We start from the raw sequence: 10,997 nt of genomic DNA, 5'->3' as shown, positions 1-10,997 counted from the left end.
GTACAAATCAAGGATTATTTCTCATGTAATGGTCTGATAACGGGTTTCCAGCATGCATACAAAGAAGAGCATTCTACGAGTACGGCCTTAGCACAAATGACAGATGTGTCACGCCCTGGTCGAAGTATATTGTGTTTGTCTTTATTTGGTCAGGCCAGGGTGTGACATGGGTTTATTGTGGTGTGTTTTGTCTTGGGGTTTTGTTAGGTATTGGGTTTGTGGTTTAGTGGGGGTATCTAGCATAGTCTATGGCTGTCTGGAGTGGTTCTCAATCAGAGGCAGGTGTTTATCGTTGTCTCTGATTGGGAACCATATTTAGGCAGCCATATTCTTTGAGTGTTTCGTGGGTGATTGTTCCTGTCTCTGTGTTTGTTGTTCACCAGCTAGGCTGTATAGGTTTCCACGTTCCGTTTGTCGTTTTGTATTGTTAGTTATTTCATGTCGTTCGAGTACTCTGCAAAACACTACATGTACAAATAATACTTTGCTAGTACTCTGCTGCCTGTGACTGGAACGAATTGCAAAAATCGCTGAAGTTGGAGACCTTTATCTCCCTCACCAACTTCAAACATCAGCTATCTGAGCAGCTAACCGATCGCTGCAGCTGTACAAAATCTATTGGTAAATAGCCCACCCATTTTCACCTACCTCATCCCCACAGTTTTTATTTATTTACTTTTCTGCTCTTTTGCACACCAATATCTCTACCTGTACATGATCATCTGATCATTTATCACTCCAGTGTTAATCTGCAATATTGTAATTATTCGCCTACCTCCTCATGCCTTTTTCACACATTGTATATAGACTCCCCTTTTTTTTCTACTGTGTTATTGACTTGTTAATTGTTTACTCCATGTGTAACTCTGTGTTGTCTGTTCACACTGCTATGCTTTATCTTGGCCAGGTCGCAGTTGTAAATGAGAACTTGTTCTCAACTAGCCTACCTGGTTAAATAAAGGTGAAATAAAAAAAATAAAAATAAAAATGTCGAGTTCCCTTTCATTAAAGAACATGAATAACCACCACGCTGCATTTTGGTCCGCTTCTCCTTCGACAGACGAGAACCGTTACAGAATCACCCACCACAACAGGACCAAGCGGCGTGGTAACAGGCAACAGCAACAGCAGGAGCAACAAAGAGAGGAATGGACATGGGAGGACGAATTGGACGGAGAAGGACCCTGGGCTCAGCCTGGAGAATATCGCCGCCCCAAAGAAGAACTGGAGGCGGTGAAAGCTGAGAGGCGCTGGTATGAGGAGGCAGCACGGCGACGCGGATGGAGGCCTGAGAGTCAGCCCCAAAAATTTCTTGGGGGAGGCTCACAGGGAGTATGGCGACGCTAGGTAGGAGACCTACGCCAACTTCCTGTGGTTACCGGGGGGCTAGTGAGACCGGGCAGGCACCGTGTTATGCTGTGGTGCGCACGGTGTCTCCAGTGCGAGTGCATAGCCCGGTGCGGTATATTCCAGCTCCGCGTATCGGCCGGGCTAGATTGAGCGTCGAGCCAAATGCCATGAAGCCGGCTCTACGCATCTGGTCCCCAGTGCGTCTCTTTGGGCCGGCTTACATGGCACCAGCCTTGCGCACGGTGTCCCTGGTTCGCCTACATAGCCCAGTGCGGGCTATTCCACCTCGCCGCACTGGCAGAGCGACCGGGAGTATTCAACCGGGTAAGGTTGGGCAGGCTCGGTGCTCAAGAGCTCCAGTGCGCCTGCACGGTCCGGTCTACCCAGTACCACCTCCACGCACCAGCATTCCGATGGGTGCCAGCTCCCCGCACCAGGCTTCCTGTGCGTGTCCTCGTCCCAGTACAACCAGTGCCAGCACCACGCATCAGACCTACAGTGCGCCTCGCCTCTCCAGCGCTGCCGGAGCCTTCCTCCTCTCCTGCGCTGCTTGAGTCTCCCGCCTGTTCAGCGCTGCCAGAGCCTTCCTCCTCTACAGCGCTGCTGGAGTCTCCTGCCTGTTCAGCGCAGCCAGAGCTGCCAGCCTGCATGGAGCAGCCAGAGCTGCCAGCCTGCATGGAGCAGCCAGAGCTGCCAGTCTGCATGGAGCAGCCAGAGCTGCCAGTCTGCATGGAGCAGCCAGAGCTGCCAGTCTGCATGGAGCAGCCAGAGCTGCCAGTCTGCATGGAGCAGCCAGAGCTGCCAGTCTGCATGGAGCAGCCAGAGCTGCCAGTCTGCATGGAGCAGCCAGAGCTGTCAGTCTGCATGGAGCAGCCAGAGCTGTCAGTCTGCAAGGAGCTGCCAGTCTGCAAGGAGCTGCCAGTCTGCAAGGAGCTGCCAGTCTGCAAGGAGCTGCCAGTCTGCAAGAAGCCGCCAGAGCTGTCAGTCTACATGGAGCAGCCAGAGCCGCCAGTCAGCATGGAGCAGCCAGAGCCGCCAGTCAGCATGGAGCAGCCAGATACGTCAGTCTGCCAGGATCCGCCAGTCAGCCAGACTCTTCCAGATCTGCCAGTCAACCAGACTCTTCCAGATCTGCCAGTCAGCCAGACTCTTCCAGATCCGCCAGTCAGCCAGGATCTGTCAGAACCGCCAGTCAGCCAGGATCTGCCGGATTCAACTACCTGCCTAAGCTTCTTCTCAGTGCTGGGCTTCTTCTCAGTGTTGGGCTTCCCCTCAGTGCTGAGCTTCCCCTCAATGCTGAGCTTCCCCTCAGTCCCGAGCTACCCCTCAGTCCCGAGCTGCCCCTCAGTCCCGAGCTGCCCCTCAGTCCCGAGCTGCCCCTCAGTCCCGAGCTGCCCCTCAGTCCAGTGGGGTTCTGGGTGAGGACTACTAGGCCATGGTCGGCGGCGAGGGTGGGCTATCCTAGGACGCGAGGAGGAGGGACTAAGACATTGATAGAGTGGGGTCCACGTCCCGCGCCGGAGCCGCCACCATGGACAGACGCCCACCCGGACCCTCCCCTATTGTTTTGATGTGCGTCCGGGAGTCCGCACCTTAGGGGGGTGGGGGGTTCTGTCACACCCTGGTCGAAGTATATTGTGTTTGTCTTTATTTGGTCAGGCCAGGGTGTGACATGGGTTTATTGTGGTGTGTTTTGTCTTGGGGTTTTGTTAGGTATTGGGTTTGTGGTTTAGTGGGGGTATCGAGCATAGTCTATGGCTGTCTGGAGTGGTTCTCAATCAGAGGCAGGTGTTTATCGTCGTCTCTGATTGGGAACCATATTTAGGCAGCCATATTCTTTGAGTGTTTCGTGGGTGATTGTTCCTGTCTCTGTGTTTGTTGTTCACCAGATAGGCTGTATAGGTTTCCACGTTCCGTTTGTTGTTTTGTATTGTTAGTTATTTCACATCGAGTTCCCTTTCATTAAAGAACATGAATAACCACCATGCTGCATTTTGGTCCGCTTCTCCTTCGACAGACGAGAACCGTAACACAGATGATTGGTTAAAGAGTATGGATGACAGGAAGTAAGATGGTGCAGTGTTGCTAGATTTAAGTGCTGCTTTTGATGTAATTGATCATGAACTGTTACTTGGTAAACTCAAATGTTATGGTTTTAAGTCTGCAATTCTATCCTGGATAGAAAACTATCTATCCAGGAGAAGGCAAAAAGTGTTCTTTGATGGTAGCTTTTCAAACATTTAAGATATACACTGTGGTGTTCCTCAAGGAAGTTGCCTAGACCCACTTCTCTACTCTATCTGTACTAATGATTTGTATTCAGTAATGAACAAAGCAGGAGTGGTCATGTATGCTGATGACTCTACAATGTATAGCGCAGCATCAGAATGTAATGAGCTAACAGATGTACTGAGTAGTGAACTTGTCACATCTGCTCCTGCTACGCCCTCTGGTGTTCATCCGGTGTGTTCTTGACCTGCAGTTACTCACCCTGTACACTCTCTCTCCCTCTCTGTGTGGTTGGAGACAGGTGTGCTGGAGTCAGAGCAGACCCATACCAGCTGCATCCCGTTCCATAATCAAGACCTCTACAAATACTCAGTCCTGCCACTTCACTCTGCCAGATTGTAATCTCAGCCCAGTCAGTTCATGAGACTAGTCATTTAGGATTATTCAAGATCCTGTTACTCTGCTGTGCCTGTTTCCCAGCCTGACACAGTTTATCCTCTCATTGCAGTTACCTCTCTGGCTCCACATCTCACCACCCAACTACCTTGCTCTGGATTTTACTCACCACCCCTACCTTGGATTCCCCTTGGGACCTGGTTACCCTGTTCTACTCAGCTAACTCCAACCTCAGTCTCCACATCTGGTGTTGGTCTGGTTAACAGAACTAAGAATGGTGTCTGAGTAGGTTGATCCCCAGTTGAATTTGTTGATGAATATAACACATGTAGAGCACGCGAAAAAAAACGAATCTACTCGGTGTCATGTTGGACGCAGCTTTATCATGGTCAGAAAACATAGATAATATTATTAAGATGGGTAGGACAATTGCTGATGGGTAGGACAAGAATATGGTCAGAGTATGTAACATCTAGCACACTGAATTTGACTTGTTGGGGAGGGATTAATAGTCAACAGTACACACCTTGAATTGCTATCAAGCACCTGAGCAAAAATGCATCACGTGACATGTCTCTTCTTGGTTTCAATCAAATTCAGGCGTGGCAGCTTGTGTCCTGATATGCAGGATGAACAGGTAAATACAGATTATTCTGTTTGCATTTGTTCCTTTTAAATCAGCTTGACTGACTTTCTTGTACTGCTCATCTATTGTGGTGTATATTTGAGTTATCTTCAGTTTCCCTTGATGTAAGTCATGGACATCACTCAACCTCTTATCTTAATTTTTTTCTGCATGGTCGTCAAGTCAAGCCCCCCTTGGAAGTCAAGTCAAGCCCCCCTTGGAAGTCAAGTCAAGCCCCCCTTGGTAGTCAAGTCAAGCCCCCTTGGTAGTCAAGTCAAGCCCCCTTGGTAGTCAAGTCAAGCCCCCTTGGTAGTCAAGTCAAGCCCCCTTGGTAGTCAAGTCAAGCCCCCTTGGTAGTCAAGTCAAGCCCCCCATGGTAGTCAAGTCAAGCCCCCCTTGGTAGTCAAGTCAAGCCCCCTTGGTAGTCAAGTCAAGTCAAGCCCCCCTTGGTAGTCAAGTCAAGCCCCCCTTGGTAGTCAAGTCAAGCCCCCCTTGGTAGTCAAGTCAAGCCCCCCTTGGTAGTCAAGTCAAGCCCCCCTTGGTAGTCAAGTCAAGCCCCCCTTGGTAGTCAAGTCAAGCCCCCTTGGTAGTCAAGTCAAGTCAACCCCCTTGGAAGTCAAGTCAAGTCCCCCCTTGGTAGTCAAGTCAAGCCCCCCTTGGTAGTCAAGTCAAGCCCCCCTTGGTAGTCAAGTCAAGCCCCCCTTGGTAGTCAAGTCAAGCCCCCCATGGTAGTCAAGTCAACCCCCATAATGAATGTACGAATGGTGTACATATTTTTCCCAAGGCCTATTATTATCATGTTTGGTAACATTTGTCCATGTATTTATTTTCAGAGTTTCAATGAGTTTTAAAAATGTCTCAGAACTCTGCTGAATTCCCTCAATTGAAGGTCAGCTAACTTAACCTAGCTCGGTATTTTAAGTTGTTATATTATCATTAGTAGTCTACTATCAGGTAAAAGCATCTGCTTATTATTCAGAATTTCTCAAATATTTATTAGCTAATCATTCAGTTGAATACACTATGCTACAGTGTCTGTATCTTAACCTTTTATTGGCTAGTCTGAGATATGGCTTTTTCTGTGCAACTCTGCCTAGAAGGCCAGCATCCCGGAGTAGCCTCTTCACTGTTGACGTTGAGACTGGTGTTTTGCAGGTACTATTTAATGAAGCTGCCAGTTGAGGACTTGTGAGGCGTCTGTTTCTCAAACTAGGCTCTCTAATGTAAGTCATTGACATCACTCAACCTTTTATCATGTTTTTTTCTGCATGGTAGTCAAGTCAAGCCCCCATTGTAGTACTCTTGCTCAGTTGTCCGCTGGGGGCCTCCCACTACTTTCTATTCTCGTTAGAGACAGTTTGCACTGTTCTGTGAAGGGAATACCGGAAGAAGAATCATCATTTAACTTACCATAGTGAATTGTTGTAATGTTTGTTTGTGTCAATTAATCCCATAAGTGATGGGTTGCCAATTAGCAATTAAACATTTCATTCAGACATTTTATTCATTACATTGTTACTACACAGGTACAAGAGTAACTTTAATGTAAAGTGATGCCTCTGAAAACAATAGGACCCCTGCAGCTGTGCTGAGAATCAGAATACTGTATAAACAATTTATTGGGATGAAACTAACTGCAACATCTGTTCTTCAGCACAATACACTTCGATCACTTTGACTACTAAGTAAAGACACTCAATGATCAGAAGTGAAGGAATTTCAACATGGCCAAACAGAGTGCATCAAAGGTATTTATCACATATTTATCCTACACTCTTATAATTAATTTGACTTCATTATCCTTGAAAATGTTTATCATATTAATTTCAGATCAGTCTACAATTGAAAATTTAAATATCAAGGAATTTAAAACATAACATTGAATATCTATTCTCTTAGATTAAAAAGAAAGAAATTCCAGCTGGTCAGCTTGAAAAACCACAGGATGTGAAGGAATGGAAAAAAGATAATGTAAATCAAATCAAATTGTATTAGTCACATGCGCCGAATACAACAGGTGTAGGTAGACTTTACAGTGAAATGCTTTCTTTACGAGCCCTTAACCAACAGTGCAGTTAAAAAAAATAAGGACAAGAATAAAAGTAACAAGTAATTAAAGAGCAGTAGTAAAAAATAACAATATATACAGGGGGGTGCCGGTACAGAGTGACCGGTTAGTTGAGGTAGAATGTACATGTAGGTTGAGTTAATTAAAGTGAATATGCATAGATAGTGAGGGGCAACAGAGAGTGGCAGTGGTGTGGAGAGGGGAGGGGGCCAATGCGAATAGTCTGAGTAGCCATTTGATTTAATGTTCAGGAGTCTTATGGCTTGGGGGTAGATGCTGTCCAAGTCTAGTCTTGGACCTAGACTTGGCACTCCGGTACCGCTTGCCGTGCGGTAGCAGGGAGAACAGTCTATGACTTGGGTGGCTGGAGTCTTTGACAATTTTTAGGGCCTTCCTCTGACACCGCCTGGTGTAGAGGTCCTGGGTGGCAGGAAGCTTGGCCCCAGTGATGTACTGGGCCGTACGCACTACCCTCTGTAGTGCCTTGCTGTCAGAGGCCGAGCAGTTGCATACCAGGCAGCGATGCAATCAGCTCTCGATGGTGCAGCTGTAGAACCTTTTGAGGATCTGAGGATCCATGCCAAATCTTTTCAGTCTCCTGAGGGCGATTAGGTTTTGTCGTGCCCTCTTCACGACTGTCTTGGTGTGCTTGGACCATGTTAGTTTGTTGGTGATGTGGACACCAAGAAACTTGAAGCTCTCAACCTGCTCAACCTACACCGCTGTCGATGAGAATGGGGGCGTGCTCGGTCCTCTTTTTCCTCTATTCCACAATCATCTCCTTTGTCTTGATCACGTTTAGGGAGAGGTTGCTGTTCTGGCACCACCCGGTCAGGTCTCTGACTTCCTCCCTATAGGCTGTCTCGTTGTTGTCGGTGATCAGGCCTACCACTGTTGTGTCATCTGCAAATGTAATGATGGTGTTGGAGTCGTGCCTGGCCGTGCAGTCATGAGTGAACAGGGAGCACAGGAGGGGCTGAGCACCCACCCCTGAGGGGCCCCTGTGTTGAGGTTAAGTGTGGCGGATGTGTTGTTAACTACCCTTGCCACCTGGGGGTGGCCCATCAGGAAGTCCAGGATCCAGTTGCAGAGGGAAGTGTTTAATCCCGGGATCCTTAGCTTATTGATGAGCTTTGACACTATGGTGTTGAACGCGGAGCTGTAGTCAATTAATAGCATTCTAAAACAGTGGGCTCTGGAGGTTATCATAGACTCTGCACATGCAGATATTTTGGATGAAAATTATATTACTGGGTATTGCCTTCTGGATTTTGAGAAATTGGAATTTATTCAATTGGGTAATAAGTTCTTGTAAGTAATAAGGTCTTGCAATAAGACTATTCAAAAGACAAAGGAACTTATAAAACAGAGGGGCACCATTCTTCAAGCACTGATAAGACTCTAAGATAATGCATGACGTGTCCTTTTCATTGACATCACGATGCCTACAGATCCAAGTCTAGCTTTGTCCTGAATGTGACAGTCAGGTACGTTGAACTTAATAGCGCCCTGCCATGAATATAAAGCCTTCACCAACGCAGATAAAGCAACTAAAGAGGAGAAAATTACAAAGATCCCTGGTGAGGTTATTCGTTTCACGGCAGCCTGTATGAACAGCTGCACACATGGCACCATACATTTTGGTGTGGGTAACGAGCCAGATTTCTGCCATGGGCAAGTTTTGGGAGTGAGTGTCCAGGACAAAGAGTATTTTGTGAAAAGCCTGCCTCTTGTCATTGAGAAACATTTTGATCATAAACATAAAGAAGCAGCCAAGAAATGCATCAAGACACCGTGGTTCATTGAGGTTCTCAACCCCAACATGACATTACCTGAAAAATATGTGATTGAGGTTGACATAGTGTCAGACTAGGTGACCTGGAAAGAAGCATCTACCATGTATATAACGTGGCCAAAAATGCGAAATAGAAAAAGGCCAAGATGAATATGGACAATGATGCAGAGATGGAAGAGACAGCAGGAATCTACTGCACCCCAATACCATTCCAGAATATTCTATATTTACAAACATCCTGTCTATTCAAAATCTTTCTGGTCAAAGAAAAAAAGTAGAGAAGTCTTCAGTCAAAAACGACATCCTGGGCTCCAGACTCAGCAATCTGATAACAGGTGATTCATGTCTTTAGACAAGTCCCACTATAAGCAGTATGTACAGTGGCAAGAGAAAGTATGTGAACGCTTTGGAATTACCTGGATTTCTGCATAAATTGGTCATCAAATTTATCTATTATCACAATAATAGACAAACATAGTGTGCTTAAACTAATACACACAAATTATTGTATTTTTCTTGTCTGTATTGAATACATCATTTAAACATTCACAGTGTAGGTTGGAAAAAGTATGTGAAACCCACCTAATGGGAGTCAGAAGTCAGCTAACACGGAGTCCAATCAATGAGACGAGATTGAAGATGTTGGTTAGAGTTGCCTTGTCCTATAAAAAACACGTACAAAATTTGAGTTTGCTATTCACAAGAAGCATTGCCTGATGTAAACCATGCCTCGAACAAAAGAGATCTCAGGAGACCTAAGATTAAGAATAGTTGACTTGCATAAAGCTGGAAAGAGTTATAAAAGTATATCTAAAAGTATTGATGTTCATCAGTCCACAGTAAGATAAATTGTCTATAAATGGAGAAAGTTCAGCACTGTTGCTACTCTCCCTAGGAGTGGCCGTCCTGCAGAGATGACTGCAAAAGCACAGAGCAGAATGCTCAATGAGGTTAAGAAGAATCCTAGAGTGTCAGCTAAAGATTTACAAACATCTCTGTTGATGAGTCTACGATACATAAAACACTAAACAAGAATGGTGTTCATGGGAGGACACCACGGAAGAAGCCACTGCTGTCCAAATAAAACATTGCTGCATGTCTGAAGTTTTCCAAAGTTCACCTGGATGTTCCACAGCACTACTGGCAAAATATTCTGTGGACAGATGGAACTACAGTTGAGTTGTTTGGAAGGAACACAACACTATGTGTGGAGAAAAAAAGGTACAACACATCGACATCAAAACCTCATCCCAATTTTAAAGTAAGGTTGAGGGAGCATCATGGTTTGGGGCCTGCTTTGCTGCTTCAGGGCCTGGACAGCTTGCTATCATCAAAGGAAAAACAGAGAACTGTATCCCAGAGTGTTCACAGGAGAAGGGAAACTGCAGGGGGAGTACAAGACAAAGTTGAAAGATTCAGCCACACCCTTTGCCTTGTCGGTGCCTTGCCGTGTCCCACTACCCCTGTTGAAAAAAGTGTAGATATGACACATCTGAATGAGAATGTGTGTAGGGAAAACACATCCTACCCGCAGTGGATGAGATGAAACTGTCAGGAGCAACAGTTTTCTCCAAGCTAGACGCTAGCAGGGTTCTGGCAGATCTCCCTACACAAAGACCCACACGCCACCTTCAGGACACCTTTAGAAAGGCAAAATCAAAGCCATGACTGAGATGCCAGTGCCCAAAGACATTGCAGATATTTAACTCTTCATGGTGAACTACGTCGGCAAGTTTTCCCAAATGCAAGTCAGGTGAATGGAGGCCCATGGCCTTCATTTCACACATCATGACAGAGACAGAGCATAGATACGCTCAGATTGAGGAGGCGCTTGCTGCTACATGGACCTGTGAGCATTTCCAGACTTACCTGCTAGGGTTGGACTTTGTGATCAGAACAGACCACAAGCCTTTGATTTCACTCCTGGGCACAAGAGTGCTGGATGACCTACCTCTTCGCATACTGAGACTCAGACTCCTATCGGATCATGTATGTCCCTGGCAAGAATCTGGTGACAGCTGATGCTCTCTCAAGAGCTCAGCTCCCAGGGGAGCCTACAGAGGATGACATTACATGGGGTCCCCGAGACCCTAGTGACAGAAACTGGGGCCCAGTTCTCAGCCTCTGAATTTGTTGTTTTTGCAAAAGAGTAAAACTTTGTGCATGTGACAAGTAGTCCATCTCAACTCAAATCCGAGTGGCCAGATCTCAAGTCCTTTGAGGGGAAGAATAGGGAAATGAAGGACAAACAAGTTGCCTGGTACACCAGATGATGGAGAATGCAGGAACAACACGTCTGGATCAAGGACGTCCCCAGCAACAATTATGCATGAAAATACAATATGCAAACACAATTTTTTATGTTTTGGTAAATGTTGTTTATTTTACATTGAAGAAAAAATTGTCTTTTAAGTGTAATTTATCACACTGCTGAGGTGGGTGGGGTGGAGTACTTCTGTAAACAAATGTGTCATGAGAATTATTGTTGCATATGGGATGTAAAACTAAATAATGGTGTGATTGGAGATCATTGG

The sequence above is a fragment of the Oncorhynchus masou genome, chromosome 11 (assembly GCF_036934945.1).
Source record: "Oncorhynchus masou masou isolate Uvic2021 chromosome 11, UVic_Omas_1.1, whole genome shotgun sequence".
Lineage (NCBI taxonomy): Eukaryota > Metazoa > Chordata > Actinopteri > Salmoniformes > Salmonidae > Oncorhynchus > Oncorhynchus masou.
Note: the sequence above shows the minus strand (reverse complement) of the source record.